The 20,407-nt window shown below is 38.0% G+C and overlaps 1 protein-coding gene and 1 long non-coding RNA gene across 8 annotated transcripts in view; one reads left to right on the plus strand and one right to left on the minus strand.

Annotated features, from left to right (window-relative positions):
• The window catches only part of peak1 (pseudopodium-enriched atypical kinase 1), a 105,754-nt gene extending 97,196 nt beyond the window's left edge, over positions 1–8,558 (minus strand). For 4 of the 5 annotated variants that reach the window (XM_024281477.2, XM_024281476.2, XM_024281472.2 and 1 more), the window contains exon 1: positions 8,395–8,558. The gene's annotated coding sequence lies outside the window, so the exon portion shown is untranslated. The remainder of the gene's footprint in view (positions 1–8,394) is intronic. The other variant, XM_024281478.2, reaches the window with a different exon arrangement.
• Positions 8,553–18,847, plus strand: LOC112152139. Of its 3 annotated transcripts, XR_002920238.2 has the most exons (5): positions 8,574–8,689; positions 11,717–11,811; positions 16,856–16,945; positions 17,400–17,496; positions 18,663–18,847. It is a non-coding gene; the product is annotated as an uncharacterized LOC112152139 (long non-coding RNA). The 3 variants fall into 3 exon arrangements; XR_002920239.2 differs by lacking the exon at positions 16,856–16,945; XR_004948007.1 differs by lacking the exons at positions 11,717–11,811; positions 16,856–16,945 and having other exon boundaries at positions 8,553–8,689.
• The last annotated feature ends 1,560 nt before the right edge of the window (positions 18,848–20,407 follow it).

Genomic DNA, 20,407 nt, shown 5'->3' on the forward strand with positions numbered 1-20,407 from the left:
ACTTAAATCATCCACTATCAGCTGTGCAACAGCCTTGAATTCCCCAGATATTTAGAAATGTTGACAAAGTCGTCATACTTTTGCAAGGCCAACAAGAACTATTTGAAATAGTATTTATTGTATCAACTCAGAATATAGTCTTTAAACCCTGGTAATGCTCAGCTAAAGATTCCCTTAGTGTTTTGGGTCAGTCTTTAATATTAAAGTTCAAAGAATGAGAAGAGAACCACAAAAACAAACTAAAAAAGTACTAACTTTATTTTTTGGAGTATAAGTTGTAGCAGCCAAAAAAACAATATAAAGAAGAAAATATAAAAAAGTCTCACTGGAGCGCAAGTGGCACTTTTGGGAGAAATTTAACAAAATACAAGAACAGGAACGGACATTTTATCTTAAAAACTGAGTCATAATAACAGAATAGGTAAGGGATAATGCCCAACAAAGGCTGGATTATCGGAAATTAAGGGACGACGCGTGAGCCTGAATCCTCCAACGGTTTGATGTGGGCATTATCCCCCTCATAACATTTACTGAAAATTCAAAGGCTATTTGCAAAATGTTAAATTCGCTAAAAGACTGGAATGTTTTTAAGAACCATGACAGAGCACTGAGGTTGACCTAAATTTCTGAAAATTTTGTAAAATTGCTTAAAAATCCCTAATGCCCATTTTGCAGAAATATTTAGCATGTTGCTTAAATATGAGCTAAACTGCAACTTAGCCCAAAAAAACCTTAGTAGATATCAAATTAGCAAAAAAAGCTAGCTCTTTGCTTAAATACTAGCTAAATTCCAAAATAGCCTAGAATTCCTCAGTAAACTAAATTAGTCAAAAATGTTTTCTTGTTGCTAAAATATGATCTGAACACTGAATTAGCCTAAAAAACCTCAGTAGATGACAAATTGGCTAAAAAAAAACATTAGAATGTCACTAAAATACTAGCTAAACTCCAAATTAGCATAAAAAAACCTCAGTAAATGACAAATTAGCCAAAAAGCTAACCCACTGCTTGAATACCAGCAAAACTCTAAAATAGCCTAAAATTTCACAGTAAACTAATTTATTCAAAAACGTTTGCCTGTTGCTAAAATACAAGCTAAACTCTAAATTAGTCTAAAAAAAACCCCAGTAGATAACAAATTAGCCAAAAACATTAGGATGTTGCTGAAATATTATCTATGTTGTCAATTAGTCAACTAATGGTAGCAGCCCTAATTTTAAGTGACATTTAAATTGCACCACTGGCCAAATTATGTAAATAAAAATAAATAACGCGACTTGTACTCTGAAAACTATTGCACTCTCTATTCTGTCCGGATGACTTACCATAAGCATAGCTCTACCCCTTTTCTTGGTCTTCCTGTTCACCTTTGTCCCGCCATGTTCCAATGAGACTTGACATTTGCCCTAAACAGGATGGAGAACTCACTTGGACTTGAAATTTAAGAAGTGTGAACAATGTCCACATGTTTGAAGTTATTGTTCTAAACTCTTGTTTTTTCCTCATAGGTAGATGTGAAGGAGTGAAGATACAGAGTACACATTAAAAAATAAAATCATAAGTGACCAAAAAGAGAAATACTGCCAAAGTTCAGTTGTGTTTTGATTGTAGGCAGGGCCAAGTTTCTGAGGCATTGGTCCCAGCCCAAACTGCACTTTATCAGGCGCGGCTGACCTTCTGAGACTTGAACTGTTTTGATTATGGAGCAAAAACATGAGCGAATGCCTGAAAGTGGACCAGGGCAATAATGTCCCAAACTCCCACTGCACGGGGGGTTTGGAGGATGTGAAGTTCTCTGCAGGAATGTAAATGTTTCGTCTATTCACAAAACACAAATAGAAATGTGTTCCAGCTGTGTGCCAAACTGAAAAGGACTAGTTTAAGCTTCCTAGTTTGATTCACCATTGGGTTCAACCTTGAACTGATAAACACAATTCATAAAAAATAAAAAATAGATTCTTAGTTTGTTTTTAGACTCCCAGCCTGGGGCTTATAGTGAAAAGTTGGAGCATATCAGACTGAGACCAAGTATAAAAAAAATAATAAAAGAAATAACTACATAAATAAGCCTCTGAACTGGCTGCAACCAACTGGGTTGAATGTTTGAAGAGTAAACTCTGTTCTGGCTCATGTTCCCACTGGCAGGTGTGCAGGTCAGAGGACAGCAGCTGCATCAGCTTTGGACACAGGAAGACACACTCAAAGCAAAAAAATTTGCATCAATCAATAGGCAGCAGTGTGAGCAGTTTCACCAAAAGCCCAGCAGTCCAATGATCTAAGTACTCGGAGAGAGGAATCCAAACTCCAGAACAAGCACTCTCAGGCCTGTGTGATCTGAACCCACAGGAAACGCTTCAAGACAGATATCAAAATGAATTGTGTAAACTACCACAACACCTACAAACTATTTCAAATAAAATAAGTCGAACATAAAGGTATCTGAACCTGAAGAATCTACAGAAAAGTCATTCAAACACACCCAGACAACTAAGGTTTTGGATACCTTCCAATATCTGCCTCTTTGTTTGCCTAAGGCACATGACCAATCCCTTTTTATGAGAACTACTTTAAATATTACAAGTTTATCAATCAAAAAGAGGGCTTTATAGATGTGTATTTCTGTTTAAAGATAATAGTAAATGACTAAATCCTTAACTGATGTGGTTTGACCATTGACTGTGTATGACAACTGGACATAGTGAGAGTGACGACACCAATAGAAAACAGCTTACTCCCAGCTGTAATCAAATTAAGTCAATTCAGTTGCCATTTATTTGCAGTATGGATTTTGACATGTTGAAACCACCAGACATTGGTAGTAAGTAGTTATTAGTTCAAGTAAGTCTGAGGTTTCTGTGGCAACTACTCTCACCAATCAAGAGTGAGCTTGTTGGGAAGTCCCCACCCCTATGACTTGAAAGGGGAAACGGGAGAATCTGTCAAACAAATATTTTGAATGTTGGGAGCAGCAGGAACCACATTCTTTTGAGGCATTTAATTGGCCAGTTTATAACTTGAATAACTTGCACTACAGAAATAAAAATCATGAAAAAAAAGACTATCAAGAACATGTTAAAAAAGGTATCAGATCAAGAATGGTTATTCTGACAAATGTAATGTTTGAGTACTAGTTGTTTATTTCTCTATAGACATCTATAGGATTTTGGATTCTTTGAACCAGCAGGTACTTCCTGTTTGGAATGCAAAGGGGGGAGGGGTTCCTCACTCCAGTTCTAATATACTGTCAATGGGTTTGACATGACTTTTCTCATTTGTTTGCTTTTACACAAAAAAATTGAGCATCTCTGCAATTATTTATTTAAAAGTTGGTCAATTAGTTTTATTGAATAGCTGTCTATTTAAATAAAACCCAAGCAAATGGCAAAGTATGAAGTAGGTTGTGTTAAATGTTAAAGTCGTGATCATTCAAATAAAATGAATTTTGCCATTCCATTAAAATGAAAAACACATTAATATTCAGGTATTTTTTTTCAAAGTTATTCTCTTGTAAAAAAATAAAAATAAAATTAAATTTTTTTTTTTAAAAAGTGAAAAATTGTTCCGTTACAGTCGATATATCATGACACTTATTGCATCATGAGACACGAATCAGGTTACACATCATATCGCCAGACTTTTGCCAAAACAGATGTTGTTGTCTTTGGGGAATTAGGTGGAAAACAAAAGTAAGACACTGTAGAACGCTCATAAATAATTAATTAAATACCGCCTCGTCAGCATTTTTAATTTATACAAGTACTGCCAAACAAAATATCGCGATATTTTACTAAATCCATTTTCCCCTACACCCCTAGTATAAAGCTAGAAAACAAATCAGAACAAAAAAAAAGCTCTTTCTGGAAAAGTGAGTCTCTATTTAAGTAAAAGGGAAACAAAAATGTCACCATGATGGAGTGATTCTATTTCTATGCTAAAGAGAAACCTCATCTGAATCTGCGATTATTATTGATTTCTTTCCTTGTGTGGATATCTTTGTGTACGGTGCACATTTGTGGCCCAAAACCACTGAGTCACACCTGTTCCAAAACTGAGGAGCTGGATCAGGGCGAGCGGGGGCAGGTGGGGGGGTCAGGGTGTCACATGGCGTCTCCGGGCTCATCTGCACACATGCGTTCTTGCTAGCTCCAACACATGTAGCACGCTCTTTACGCAGACCCCCGCTACTGATGAGCCCAAACACACCTCTCCTCTCCTCTCCGGTTACAAATGAGCTGCCATGATGCCGGCTGCAGCCGTAATGGAGCTTCTGGCACAGCATCACCAACAGCATTTCCGAGCAGAAGGAGAAAAAAAAAGAGGTCCAAAGGGGCCAAAAGCCCAGCAACTCTTTTAGCACATCCAAAAAAATCCTTGCATGACCGACATGTCTCCACTTGTGGCTTTATTGGGGTCAACACTAAATACAGTTTACTGAATAAAAAAAAGGGCAAGCATGGACAGGAAATGAAGAATTAAACACTTCCATTCAGATACTATGACAGATGAGGCGAGCGCAGAGCTGATGAAGGCCACAAGCCAAAACAAGCTGTTCAAACAACGTGGATGCTTCCGAGCACTGCTCATGTTGTAGTTGCTTTACATTGGATCAAATGGAGGGGTGAACACAGCAAACTGGAGTGACAAGCCCAAAAGGTGAGAAGGGAATGCCAGAAACAAGTGCAAATTTACAAAAGTCAGAAATCCATCAGAAAGTAAAACTGTGTTCACACCACCCTCGAAAACATGTGTTCAAGTGGTCACTTCCAGTAAAAAAAAAAAATCTATGCAAGCACGCATTCTGGGCTTAAAATTCCTGCGTTTACATGTAACTATTTAAGTTTTTAAACTGTTTTGGGGCTCTATGAACATAACGTGAAGCCATTGAAGTCCATTGCAATTAAAACCAGGTTAAACTTTGACCAATCAGGGACACGGATATGGAAGGCGTCCCTTTAAATTCACAAAAGACCAACAGTTTGAAAATTGATCATAGAGGAGAAATCAATAATTGCAGTTGACACCAAGCCTTTCATAACTGGGAATAGAGCTGAGAAAGAAAAAGCCTGGAGCAAGATTTGCACCACGTCAGCGTCTGATTTTGTTTTTTGTTTTTTGTCAATTTCTGATCTTTCTGCATTTGTCATCTCCTTCCAAACAAAAGCGCCTGTTTACGTCCAGCTCGCATCAGGATCAGCCAACAGCAGCACGGTTCAGACACTGCAGCGTGAGGCGCCACTACTCATGGAAAAGTAAAGCGATATAGACTGGAGCTCTGAAATGTGACCAAACACCAGAGAAAGTCACTGCATTTGACACTAGCTGCTGTTTTGAACATGAGTTGCTGGAAAGCTGCTAAATGTATCAACACCGACTGAGTGTGCTTACATATCAGAGACCTCCTGTTGTGCTGCTGTTGTTGTACAGCTTCATTTAAATGGCTTTAGGCTGTTTGATAAAGAGCTAAATACCAGGAATACATTCATAGAAACATTCTAGTCTCGTGGATGAAAGTGTCCGACTCCAGTTCTTGAAAATATGATCTCTATAGTCATTTATAGCCTGTTTTTCTAATAGACAACAAAATACAAGAACGAAAAATGACAACAATAACTAAAAATTGGTATCTTTGAAATAATATTTCCAGCAGAAGTGACATCATTTGGAGATGAATATTTCTTTCCTTTAGTTTTATTGCTCTGCTGATTTTTTCCAACAGGAAGAATTCATCCTGATCAGATATCAGCAAAAAGGCAAAAGTGGAGAATTTACACTTAGAAAATATTTTAAAGGCAAACAGCTCAGTTGATTATTGATCCATCTATCTCTGCCTTTCAAGTCATCAATATAGATCAACATCAATAGCAAAGATTCACTCTAATAAAAAAATGAGTTTTTTTACTCAGTCTTTAGGCATTTTTCTAATGGTGGAGGACATATTTAAACCCAATTAAGCTCAAATTTTCATTTCTGAGTATTACTTTTTTCAAATTGTTGTGAATCAGAAGCAGGTGGAAAAATTGGGTTTGAAAAAGATCCATATTGTGACGTAGAAAAACGCTGGGAGGGCCACAAGCTCCTTGTTCTGCCCCACTTGTAGATGACTAGACCTGTTAACATTGTCATTTTCCTCGTCCAACCGTGAATGTAGTTAAAACTGTACATTTTTGATGCACTGATAATGTGAAAGGTTGTAAGTTAGTGGTAGAGAATGTGAACAGAGAGCTCTCAGGAACAAGGAGGGGAAGGGGGGCGGTCCTGCCCACAACTCAAAGGAAAATCTGTAATGAACTCCTGCCACTCTGCAGAATATATGTTCTAGATAACTACGAGGTTTTTGATTTTGACTAAAAAAACAGCTAAATCCAAATTGAAAGACTATAGGGAAAATTCAGAAAATAGCTCTAAAGATGATCAGAGCGGGACTTTAATTGTAGCAAACAAATTATCAGGCTTAAAAACTCTTCAGAAATGCATCTTTCACATTTCAAACTTTTTTTTTCATCAGTAATTCACTTTTTGAAACAGGAACCGAGTGAAGCAGACATAGACATCTGCTAAACATCGCCTTCCTGTTGCTCTCCACAAGAATTCCAGGTATGTTCCCAATTCAGAAATGTCGGCGATGCTCCAACAAATAAGTGTCCCACGCCGACCTCAGGGTTCCCAACATTCACAGACAGAGAAATCAGATCTGTTATTCTGATTAAAAGTGAAACACTGATAATGACTGAGATCAGGAACGAGCAGGTCGGAAGCAATTAAAAGACCGAGAGAGGAGGAAGCTAAAGTCAGAACGCAACTTTGTTTACATGGTTTTATTGTTTTCTTTTATTTTGGTTCTGAAGCCTAGAATGGACTAAAGATAGAGGTCATCTTAAAAGTTCCAATCATATTTTGATCTGCTGTAAAAGTGTTTCCAGTGGTCTTTTAATTATGTTTATGTCAATTTTAGGCTAAAACAAAAAGCCTGTCGTTCTCTGGGACATAGTTTCTGCAGAGGGGCAGCAGAAATTTGCATCAAAGTTGTGGGTAAGCCTTCACTTCTTTTGTTCACAACCCCAAGCTCATATTAATGGAACAACAAAAATGCAGAGCAATATTGGACCTAACAGTTTTGAGTTAGATCGGACGAGGAAAATGAAGACGTTAATGGATCTATTTGTCTGCAAGTGCAGAGACGGAAATTTTGGTCCGCCTGTTTCAGTTTGTATGTCACACATATGAACTTTATCCAAACTGTGGGTTGTCATCTACTCTGGGTCGAACACGATTTGCATAAAGAAATACTCAAATAAAATTTTAATCCTAAATTATTGTATATTTGTCCTCAATCATGAGAAAAATGCCACAAGAACATGTTAAAAACACTTTTTCATTTTCATTGGAGTGGGTCTATAAACTTCCAATCACCTTCAGGTTACAACTTGTAATGACAGCAGAGGTGAAGTTTAGTGAATTCATTAACCCTGCTCTACTGCTTTATTGATGTTCCATCTCCACTTACAAGATGAGATAACAAGTCATAAAATCCAGACATCAGCTTCCCTCTGATGATGTTTTTCTGTTAGATTACAGTTTCGTTTATATGTTTAAAAAAATAAAATCAATACTGAATCAAATCCTGACTTGGTGATTTAATTCCATTAAGGAAATATTTGCATTTATTAACAAATTCAGATTTGACTAAAATCATACAATATTTTATAGTTTCAGAATAAAACTTCTAGAGAGAAAATTAGTCTTATTTTGAAGGACAACTTCAGTTTAAATAAAGATATAATTGTTTATAGTTAAATAAAGAGGGGTAAATGCTGTTTAAGCTTATTTTACAGATTTCATTTTACAAATATGTTTTTTTTAAATAATTTTGTTCTGAAACTTTTTTTTGAAAGGTGCAGGAAAACCAACATAAAACATCCGCTTTCCTCTTCTCATCCCAAACCCGCGTTGCATTAACAATAATGGGGGTGACACCTCAGGGGAGTTGGAACCAGCCACCCCTCCCTGCAAAAGACCCTCGGTGGGTTCTGTCGGACCCCGGTTCGCCTGTCCCGTTAAGCGAACGCAGACAAGTTTGGTTCTAGTTTAGAGTCGCTAAAGTTTTGGGAGTTTCCCTGAATCCCGCGAGACGCTTCACCCCAATATCTGAGCTGGCACGAGCCCCGACAACAGCGGCTAACGCTGCCCGAAAACTACCGAGCTCGGTTCAGCCGAGCTCGGCGGTACCATCCCAAAAGCTGGACCAGGAAACCCCTGACATTCGGGGCGAACGTCCCCTCTCCAAAGACTCGTTTTCCCCCCTCCAGCTGTACAAACTGGAACTTGGCAGCCGAGAGAAACTGGCGAGACACTTGCAATTAAACAGAAACAAACCCTCAACTTTTTTTTTATTACCTCTACGTCGCTCAGCGTCCTCCCCGTCGGCAAGAGTTCTTCCCGACAGCCGTAAAATCCGGGTTTCAGTTGCGGTCTGCCTCGACGGGGAAGAGGAAAATCCAAGAGTGGAGCCGAACTCTCCTCTGAGCCGCGAGTCTGACCGAGGCGCCGCCGCGAGCCGACACTGCTGGTGTAGCGCCGAAATGTGCGACCGCCGCTTTTTGGTGGCGCTGTTCCGCAGCTTCGCTGGCTCCCCCAAAGAAGGAGATGCGACGTAAAAGGCGTAAGCGTTGCGAGGGAGGGGACGCGAAATGTGAGCTTTCTTACCAAATAAGTTTAAAAAAGTGTCTTTCATGTAAAATACTGGACAGCAGCAACAATGGCTTTCACGGTCATCAACATAAAAATGTGTTTTACAGAAACTTGCAGAAACTTCTCACTTTCTTTAACTGTCAAAAGCGGGGGCTTTTAGTGAGGTCAAATGTGAGGGCCAGCCATTTGGCCTGCATTCTTTAAACCTTTATAATAACATTGACATCTGAACTATTTAACTACTTTTTCCCCCATGGGAGTCTTTTTATTTCTTCTCATGGAACAGAACTTCATATTAATACATTTTCAGGATAATTACTGTGTAAAAAACAAAAAATGAATGGGGATTTGGCTCACAGACCGGAATATGGACATACCAAACCTACATTGTACAGAACTCCAGACATGACAAAACAAAAAAAAGACAAAAAGTTTCCTCAAATTCAAAATGTGTGGTCACAACTCTATGATGCTACGAATTTGCATTTTTATATATTCGTATATTAATATGTGGCCACAAAATAGTAATTTCTGTGCATAAAATAGCCTACTAATTTTTGCCCATAGGAAACAAATTTGTGTGGCCTTGTTCATTCATGCCCACAAATGCTAATTTATGGACACAAAATTCAAATTTGTGCCCAGAAAATAGGCCTACTAAGTTACGACCAAAAAAGGTCTATGTGTGCACACAAAATGTTAAATGCTGTGCACAAAATAGTAATTTTGGACAAAAAAAATGCACATTTTTGCATGGAGAATGCTAACAAAAAGCTAATTTGTTGGTACAAAATCATCAAATTGTGGCCATATATGCTAGTTTTCGCCAACGTAATGCAATAAAATGCTATTCTGTCTCATAGTAATTTTTCCACATAAAATAGGCTAACAATTTCTGCATACAAAATACTAGAAAATGCTCATTTTTGCACACAAAATGCTAATTTTTGCACACAAAATGCTAAGTTGTGGCCACAAAATAATTTACATGCACAAAATACTAATTGTGGCAAAAAAAAATCAAATTTGTGTGCACAAAATGCCAATAAATGCTATTTTTTTACATATGAAATACTATTTTTTTCACACAAAAATATTTTTCTGACCTCAAAATGCCAAAATCAAAAAAGCCAAGTTGTGGCCACCAAATACGAGTTTTTGCGCTCACAATACTTAACTGTGGGCACAAAACAAAATTGTGACCACCAAATTCTCATTTGTACATACAGAAATTTAATTCAGGACCACCAGTATTGCAATTGGGGAAATAATTTATCATCATTTTTTGAATATCATGTCCAGGGCTCTATAAGAGTAGATTAAAAAAAATCATCCTTGTCAGTTTTCATTATAAAATGTTTCCAAACCTAAACTTCTTTTTACAAATTTTCCTTTACATTATGAACAGAAGTTTCAGACACACAAATCACGTATTATGCCAAATTTAACTTGAGCTCTTATAAATCTACAATACAATAAGCTACTTCATTTCAAAAGTATCTTAAAAATGTCTGCAAACATCAAATTGAAGAAATGATTTAAAATTGTGTGTGGCGACCTCTGCTGGCCAATCTTCAACATAGCATTTGCATGAAAATGAGTACGGTGTGTAATATTTGCTAAAACTAACATATTTTACTGTTCAAGTCATTTATGAATTTTGTAAGTTTTTACATATTTTACTTTTAAAAATATTACATTCGATTTTTGCAAACATTTAATACATAAAAAATAGGTTATAAACTTGATTTAAAAATGCAATTATTTGAATTTGGGAGATGCTTGTGGAGCTTCAAATTATTATTATGTACATATATAAATTTTTTTTAATTTAAGACACACAGTAATAAAAATGAAGAAGTGGGTCCTATTCTGGTTTAGCTCTTTCTCTATTTAAGTGTTTTAGAGAGTGATTACTCTGAGGACACAAACTACAAAAATAAATAAATACTGTAGTAATAAAATGATGACGTCACAAATTTTTTACCAAGTAATAAGCTTGAGAAACAAGGAAAACCTTAGGAATATTTCATACTTAATTCTTTAGTACTTGATATCATTCTTTATTCCTAAAACAGATCTACTGGTAGTTTAAAAAAATACAAAAAAAGAAAATAATCAGAAATAGTTTAGCTTTTACAAATAAAAAGTATCTAAAACCACAACTGTCACTTTAACTCTTGAACATTTGGATGATCTAAATGAGTCATGGAAGAAAGTCATCTGGTCAGATGAGACCAAAATAGAACTTTTTGGCCTGAATTCCATTTACTGTGTTTGGAGGAAGAAGAATGATGGGTATCATTCCAATTGACGAGTCTTGTCACCTGAGCAAAGACTTGTTAGAACAATAAGCATTGTCATTGGTTTACCCCAAACGTCCTCATATGCAGACTTTAAATTCTAACATACTCTGCTGTTCTTCTTTGAAAAGGGAGGAGAACTGTAGCACAGTGAAGACACGAGTGGAAAGGATCATCTTTGACCTTCTTCTCCTGCTGCAGTCAGGCAGCCAGAAGCTTCTGACATCTTTTTTGTAAATATTGTGCTTGAGTGACCCAGACATAGACAGATTTTTCTCCTCTGACTTTCAGAAAAAAATAAACGAACTGACTAATTTCCACAGGGAAACAAAAGTTTTTGGCAACTGGTAACTGGCAACTAGTTTTATAAATCCACAAACCAGGACACAGAGGCAGCATGAGCCAAATCTGCAAACATATGATGAAAATATGTCTTTCTAGTCTGAGCAGAATTTAAACTTCAATCTGGGCTTCAACTTAGATAAACTCTCATTCTAAGAATCTTTTCTCAGGCTGAACATTTCCAAAAATCCCAACAATCTGACATGTTCTTGTGAGGACGCCAAAGGATTGCAGAACACTAGTGGACATCCTCCATCAACAGTTTGGAGGAAAACAATCTTTCTTTTTATTTGTTGTTGTTTGTTGAGAAGATCATCCTTAAAACTCAAAATGGAAGAACATTTGTTAGAATGGGATGATTACATCTGTTTCCCTTCATTTAGGCAGACAGCTAAAATGGATCTGCACTGCATTCTGGGTCAGAAGCACTGATGGTTTCATTTCATCCCTGCAAATGTCGGGGTTTAATAAAGAGCAGGTTTGTTGTTTATCACTTTTCTTGCACATTTACACTTTAAATGGTGGTTTAAGATGACTGAACACAGCTTCTTAATTATTTATTAAACATTTTTTGTTAGTTTTAATCCTTTAGTGCTGAAAATGGCTGCAGGTTAACTTTATTCAGGATTTTGACAAAAGAAGAAGTGTGACACTGATCTTTTCTTTATGTAAAGGCCCATTAGAGATCAAATGTGTGAGATATAGTTATTGGTTTCTCAACTGTCTCTTATCATCTGTTGTGGCCTATACATCTGTTTGATGGTTTAGAAGAAACCATTAGGCTGAGATTGTTAGGAGTATGATCTGTTTTGATACTCTTCCTGTACTGTTCCATGAGTATTTATGACTAATAAAATCAGATGCTTTAATGTGGAGTCTGAGAACAAAAAGTATTTAAAGTTCCACTTGATCATCTTTCAATCTTTTGTAAAAGTGTTTACAGTTGTTTTTTTTTTTAACCTATGATAATACAGTTTCTAGGCATTTTTTTTAAAGTGTTATTTTCTAGGACAGAGTTTCTGCCCATTAGAAATTCACCTCTGTGGACGGAACCCTTAGCATGAAGAAACTCCGCCCCTTTCCCTCCTAACTGCTGAGAGCTCTCTGTTTACACTCTCTCTAACTAGCTAACAGCCTGTTGTATCAACCTAACATTAGTGATGCAACAAAGATGGCAAGCAACATTGGAGTTATTCAGCCGTACAGTTTTGACTTCAGACACAGAATATGATGTATGTGAATCTGGTCGTATGAGGATGAATCGGAATGGAGTGGAGCAGGGAGCTTGTGGCCAGTCTGTTAGGGGTTGTGGTGGAGGACCCAAATGCAGGAGACAAGACTTGGTGGCGGAAACTTAATCATTTACTAAATAAACTTAGACAAAACCATGGGAGAACAAATCAGTGACGTAGCAGAACAGAGGAGATGACCTGACATGGATGAACTGAAGCTGAGAGCAGTTAACAGAAATGAAAACAGCTGTGAATCATGATTGACCTGGAACTGGTGTGACTGGCAGGAAAACTCAGAACATGACCAAAAAACACTCCAAACAAAACCACAGAACCCTTACAGTACCCCTCCCCAAAGGGGCAGATCCCAGATGCCCAAAAACCTAGGAGGACAGGTCATGGAGGAACAAAACAAGAAAAGTCTGGAAAACATTTAGGGTTCCTGCAGCCAGACGGATGTGAGGGCCGTCAGAACCCCTCCCCAGGAACAGGCAGGAGCAGTCCCAGCTCCTGGTTAGCCATTGAAGAAAGCAATACTCAGAAATGCCATTTTAATCTTAATTTTCTTCACAAATGTCCTCCAACATCAGAAAAATGCTACAAGAACATGTTCAAAACACCAAAAACAGGATTTTCATCGGAGTGGGTCTCTAACAGGAAAAACCCTTTCTAGTTGACCTTCACATAATCAGATTATAACGGGTTTTCATCTTACTGACCTCTTGCTGTTCCTAAAAGACGCTAAGTTACCGTTTCCCTGTGATGTTCCACTGTAAACGAAGCACAAAAGGACTCATCTCCTTCATGGCATATGTCGTTATTTTGCAACATACCATTTCATCCACTTCATTTAGCATCACCTTGAATGAAAAAGAAACATAATATTTTAGATAATTAGAAATTCAGGGTTCAACACCCAGACCTGTCTTTTGTCCTCCTCACTGTGGACTCACGTCAGGCTGTCTGCATCCTTTTAGTTCCCAGCTTTCCAGCCATCTTGCCTGTAGCCCAGTCTGAATCCGTCCATATGTTCTGCAGTCTGTTTGCATTTTTGAGGCTTCAGTGTTTTTCTTTCAGCTGTACTCTGACAGCTTCAGCGTCCTACCTCCTACATCATCGCTTACACTGGCTCTGGTATCCTCTTTGGCCTTTGAACATCTGGAAAACTATAAAACAGAAAGAAAGTTAGTCAGAACTTCACTGTGTATCACTTGATTTTGGCTGTTCTCTTACCTATGTACCCTGACAACGTGGAGCTCTCCAAACAGTTTTCTCAAACCATCTTTAAACCTGAATAGTTGGTGTGGGATTCAATAAAGGTTGATGTTATTCCCATGTATTTACATGCGACAAGCAGAAAATCTCATGGAAATTCATGTTGGCCACACGCTGCTGCATCACCCAAACGTATTTTAGATGAGTCCAAGACTAAATTTTGTCGCATGTATTCAATAATAAAGTCCCATTAGTACTCAGGAACCATTTGGTGTATTCAACTCCAACCCTAAGCTTCATCCTAACCTTAACCCTTCCTCCGGGTCCATGTGGCCAAGAAATAAGTTCGGTACTGACTGCAAATATTTAAAAAGTTACATACAGACAGTCCCTTTCTTTAATAAAATAGGCAAACCTTTATTTTTGAGTATTTTATTGCAAAAAAAGTCCTGCAAATGTAGTGTCTGATATGTTTACATATTTAGATCTTCTTGTACATTTTCCTTCTAGGATTAATGCTGTTTTAAAATTATGATAAATATATAATCCCAGACTTCTCTCACTCTTATGCCATAAAACACATGGGAGGAGGAATCCAGTGCCAGATCCGTGCAAAAAAATAAAAAATTATATATATGTATATATATTTGTCAATCAATAACTTCCTTAAATGTTTTCCATGAAGATTAAATGTTCTTGAGTTTGTAAGACAAAAACATTGCAGTGATCTTTACTACAAAAGCCTAAAAGTCACTGGCTGTAAGACATGAAGCTCCCCGTCAGAGTGTCAGAGTGCATCTTCATTCTGATTCTTTGATTGTGTTTGGGAGAGATGATTGCGATCAGCAGGGTGTGAACATCATGATGATTACTAAATGGCCCCAGTGCAGACACAGAGGCCTTTGCTGACAGACGGAACCTCAATGAAGACAGAAAAAGAAAAGCTTTAGAACCAGTTTAATCAGAATTAATATGTAGAAGGAATAATTTCATTTGAATTTTAAATAGATTATCCTACTATTACTCACGTTTCCCTTTTGCTTATAGAAATGAAGCATAATTTTTAACATTTAGATTCAAAGACCATCTCCAACTCTTTACCTTTCAATGTAAAATGGTTCTCAGTGATCTTTTAATCATGATTATAAAGTTTTTAACGAAAATCATGAAGCCTCTGACGTTTTTTTAAAACAGTTTCTACAATTTGCCTCTGGTTTTAGGTGGGACTGTTAGCGCTGAAGTTAGCCTTCGCTAATTTCCCATCAACCCTTTGTTTACAAACTCTCCTGCTAGCTTATAGCACCTCACAGCTAACACTAGCGTAGCAAAAAATAGCAAATATTATTAGGCTTATCCAGCTATGCAGTTTATAGCCAGATACCAGGTCAGATGAGGAAAATGAAGACACTAATAGATCTGTTTGTCTGCAAGTAGATGCATCAGAAATGGAGCTGAAAAGAGAGACTTTGGCCCGCCTATTTCAGTTTCTGTGTCACAATCCTGAGCTTTTTCAAACCACCAGTTTTTTTCCGTTCCTGATCTATCCCGATTTGAATAAATAAATACTCAGAAACAAAGTTTTTATCTAAATTCCTTGTTATATTAGCAAGAACAGGTTAAAATAAAAACAAAGGGGTCACTCAGTCCAGTTCTCATATACAGTCAATTGACCATACCAATCTTACCTTTGTCTTTGTGCAGGATGTTGATGCCCCGCCTTTCTAACTGTGAACATTTGGTAACCCAAAGTGGTCAAGTCGTTGTTACTAGCTGTCACCACTAGAGGGAGCTCTGGTGTGTAATAGATTAAGAAAAACACAAAATGTTGAGTAACTTTTTCACAAAATAGTCTGATTCCTGGTACTTAACAGACTGAAAAAACAATTGGAATTAAGCATAATTTTTCCTGAGTTTTTCTAAACGAATCCTGTTCTCAACTACAATCATTTTTCAGGAGAGCTGATACTTGTTGCTTCATCTGTTGAGGCTCTTCTCCATTTGTTGACATCAGCATTTCTCTGTGGCTCATCAATCTCTTAATGTGTTACAACTTCTTCCTGACAACCTTCCGTCATGATAACACATGGTTCAGTAATCCGACTATAACGCGATGGAAGTTTTTTTGATTGCAAAGTGTCAAACGTCTCACCAAGCCAAGGTGACGGCGGGTGTAACCTATTTAATCACTAAAGATTACAAAATGTGGTTTCTATTTTAACATTTTGATGGTGTTAGAAACAGAATCACTTCCAAGCAGCAGTATTTTCTTTTTCCTCAACTGTAGCTTTTTGGGAGAACCGCCTTCTTTCGACACCTCCAAGAGTGATGGATGAAGTTCCAAATACTTCTTGCTCAAATGAAATCAGTCATCAGAAAGGATGGATATCACTGAAGTCATTTATACTCTGTTCGTTGGGAGGAGCCCGCATTCACTGAAACTGAAATTGATTTATGAAAGGGAGGGAATTTTTCCTCTCAGCCCACCCCCTCCTTCTTGGAAGCGCCGCAGCGTGTGGGAATGACTGGCGTTTTTGTGCGCATTCCAAACATTGTTTCTCTCATTTCCCAGGCTTTAAGGACTGTCCTGGGTGGAGGGGGTGAACACATGAAGGAAGGATGACAAACTGTGGATGTGCTGCACTGTCAGATATCTGACCCCAGCGGGGCAGAGAGGTGTGAGTCAGGGGGCGAATGGAGTAGAGGGGATAAAGAGAATGAGACGGAAAAAGAAATGATGCAAATTTTCCCTATTATGGAGCAAAGAGAAGCTCTGAGAGTAAATCCGCTCAGAGAAGCAGACGTGAGCTGCTCTCTTTTGATAAATGATTGAACTTTTCCATTTTATTCCTTAAAAAATAACTTTTAAGAACAAAATAAATACTTCAAACCCCTCTAAAAGTTGGTATTTGATAAACAAATGTTTATGAGCTGATCAGATTGAGTCTGACAGTCTGACAAAAGATAGATCAAGTCTTCTCAAGAGAAGCTTTTCAGGATCCACCGAGTGCCAGTTCAGCACATGATCCCTGACTCATCCTCCCACCTCTGAGTCACTGGCTCCCTCCTCTGTTCCAGGATCTGTGGCTCTCTGCTGGAGCCACACAGCTCTGCTTGTCCTCATGTCAACCCTGAGCTCCGTGGACCGGATCCCAGCCGGCAGCAGGGGTGAAGAACGTGCTGGAAGACTGTTGTGCATCTTTTTATTTGAGAGTTGAAAGGATTTTAGAGGCAAAATCAAAAACAAAGTCAGGAGATATGAGTTTAAAATTGCATTTCTGAGTATTCCTTGATGTGAATCAGGAGCAGACAAAAAAATGCTGTTTGAAAAAAAATGTATTTGTTAGAAAATACTCTAGTTGGGCCACAAGCTCCCTGTTCTGCTCCATTCTGATGGTTAGCAGGAGAGCATGTAAACAGAGAGCTCTCAGTAATAGTGTTGTGTTTTTAAATTTAGGCTAAAAACAGCATAATCATAATTAAAAGAGCACCGGGAACGCTTTTAGAATTGATCAAATATGATGGGAGTGGGATGGACACCTGGAGTTACGTAACACAGATGAAACTCAGTCAGCATGGTTGGAGATAAGCTCTCACTCCTCATTTTCCTGTCTTTTTTTAGGGCTTCGGTTCATCATCAAAGGCATGAAGGCTGCAGTTTAGCTTGTTATATAAACGAGCGCTGAGATCTGGTGAACACAGCGGTGCACACGTGAAAGGTGATTCTGCAAGTTAGAAGATAAACACCTCTAACAAGACTGTGAATCTGCATGAACCCACTCCAAAGGAGAGAGATGGGATTCTGTACTTAAAAAAAATCAAATCCTCTTTTGAAAAATTATCTGATTTATATCAAATATTTGCATTTCCCAGTTTTCTCTTGATAAAATAAAACATTATAAAAATAAAGATTAAGAGCTAGTTTTTAGATCACTTCCCTTTTGAAGATTTTTTAGAGTCATGCACACATTTCTAACGGTTATTTATATATTTTTAGCGGGGCTGCATGGTGGTGCTAACAGTGGTTAGCAGTCCTGCTTCACAGTGAGAAGGTCCAGCTTCAAATCCCAGTAGTGACCTCACAGTGTGGAGCTAACATGTGTCTTCCCACAGTCCAAAAACATGTTTCATGGAATATCTGATGATTCTAAATTGTCCTTCAGGTGTGTGTGTGAGAGGAAACCCATTCTGTACCTCGCCTAGTGGCTGAGATAGGCTCCAGCAACCCTGAAGGGGATTTAGTGGGTTCAAAAAGAATTGATTTATGTAAAGTAAATGAAGGTATTAGTTCCAGCGCTCTAAGGAAAGACTCTTATTAGAAATTTAAAAATATAAATGTGCAGCCCTGTGACTTCCATCTGGGCCCGCCCACCCGCCAATCAAAAAATACTCCCCACTAATTATGCATAAATACTATCTCCAATAAAATCTAAAGAATTGATGAAAGATTTCCCTTTTAATAGTTGTTGTGAATGGAAAATAAACAACAAAAAAGGGGAGTTTTTGACACCACTTTACAATTACAACTTAACATTTGACTTCTTAGCATTTAAAGTAAATAGAAATGCTCCTTTTTTCAATCAGTCTCTATTTGAGGAAATGTTAAGTTGGTTCTTCTGGGTTGAATTGGGGAAATGATGAGGTCGGTCCAAACAATCCAATGTTAGTCCTATTTCCTGCAAAAACTCCTCACTTGTTTGACCTGGTTCCACCTTTTCTTTAATCTTTTGGGACAGCTATGCTTAACATTATAAAGCCCATCATACTATTTTATATTAGAAATCAAAATTATGCTAAACATGTGGAGGTCTTTTGATTGACACAGGTGTTTAGGCAGAGTTTTAAGCAGGATGTCTTTCCTAACACAACCCTGTACTTTATCCAGGCTGGAGAACGGCACAGGGAGACCCAGACTGGGGACCCATTGTGGATTTAGACAGCCGCATGAAGGATCCTCAAGTACCTACACTGGTTTAAGCTCATTGCACTCCTTCAGAAACAAACTGAGGTTTCCTATTCGCACCAGTCATACATCCAACCGCTCTATGCATAAAACCTTATCAGTCATTGTTATTTTGGTGGTCAATTTGGAATGTGAGTGTGTGTTCTTGTGTCACCACATGATGGACTGACGACTCGTCGAGGGCGTGCCCCACTGTCACCCAACAGTGGGTGGGATACGGTCCAGCCTCCCCATGACCTAGAAAGAGATTCAGCGGTTCTGAAGATGGAGTTAAATGTGTTGTTTTGATGTCCTGTGACGGACTGGGAACCTGTCCAGGGTGTACCCCGCCTTCAGCCACCAGAGGTTGGGATAGGCTCCAGCAACCCCATGATTCCAAAAGAGATTAAGTCGGTTTAGATGATGAATGGATGACTTTGTAGCAGCTGTACACATTAGGCTAGGTTTAGGCAACTTAACTTCTGCTTTTTTTCTTTTTTTTTCTTTTTTCCTGCACACAGAATCCGCTTAAACTGCAGAAACTGGAGGTACAGCAAACTATTTTCCAGATTTAAGGAGGATTTCCAAAAAGAACTAAAAACAAACTTTAGTGGGAAAGCTCATCAGGTTGGGTTGTTGGAAATTTAATTAGACATATATGAAATCCATTTGGGAAGTGTATTTATATATATATATATATATATGTATATATTTTACAAAAAGCTATCTTAGGTAAACTGAACCCTTTAACACCAAGCTCTGATGGTACTAGTGACGCTACTCTCAGTTGGGGTGATGTAAGCTGACAAGTATAGAGGTTTAAAAACCCTTTTTCTCTAGAGATACCCGAACTGAACGTCCCAAAGAAAGCAGATGGTTGAGATAAAAAGTTTGAACCACAATCAATAGATTTGGTGATGATCTCACTACACTGCAGCCACCCTAAAAACGATGAAATGATGATTATTTGCTTTTAAGCCCCTAGCTAGTTTTGCAGCTGTCATGGATCCTAAAGCGTTCTGTGATTTTGCCAATAGAAAGGCTTCACTTTCATCTAATTTTGTGGCATAAATCATCCTAACTGGATAAAGGGGAGAAATGTCACCACTTCTCGGTGAATTCAGAACATTGCACTCATTACCTCCATCACAATCGCACACTGGAAGTGAAGCAGAGCTGCTGCTGTTGACCTTTAACTGCAGCTATAACCATAACTCAGATTTACTGTGCATGTAAACTTGTCAGCTTGCCTCAAACGTCTGATAACAAACAACTACATACAGAGCGCTGCTGTTAATGCAGATAATAATGAGGTTCAAGTGCAATCAATTAATGGTTGGAGCTTGCATAATGCTGCTCCTGTCAGCACTCACTGCAACCAGAAAACATTGATAGATTAAAGGATTACCTGAGAATAAACAGAAAAGCAATTTTATATCAGTTTAAAATTTAGATATGTATTTTAACAGCAAATTTTAAACAAATCCCTTTCAAATGTTTTGAAAAATAAATATTAATTCAGAAAAACACCTGATTCACACACTAATTCTACAGTGTTTTGAATATAACAAACCCAGCAGTGGTGGAATATTTAAGGATCACAGAAAAACAGCTTGACAAAGTCCTCTCCTCACCACCAGATCCAGTAAAGACCACAGCGGATCACTGACCCCGCAGTACTGCTCCAT

Source organism: Oryzias melastigma, linkage group LG6 (assembly GCF_002922805.2).
Source record: "Oryzias melastigma strain HK-1 linkage group LG6, ASM292280v2, whole genome shotgun sequence".
Lineage (NCBI taxonomy): Eukaryota > Metazoa > Chordata > Actinopteri > Beloniformes > Adrianichthyidae > Oryzias > Oryzias melastigma.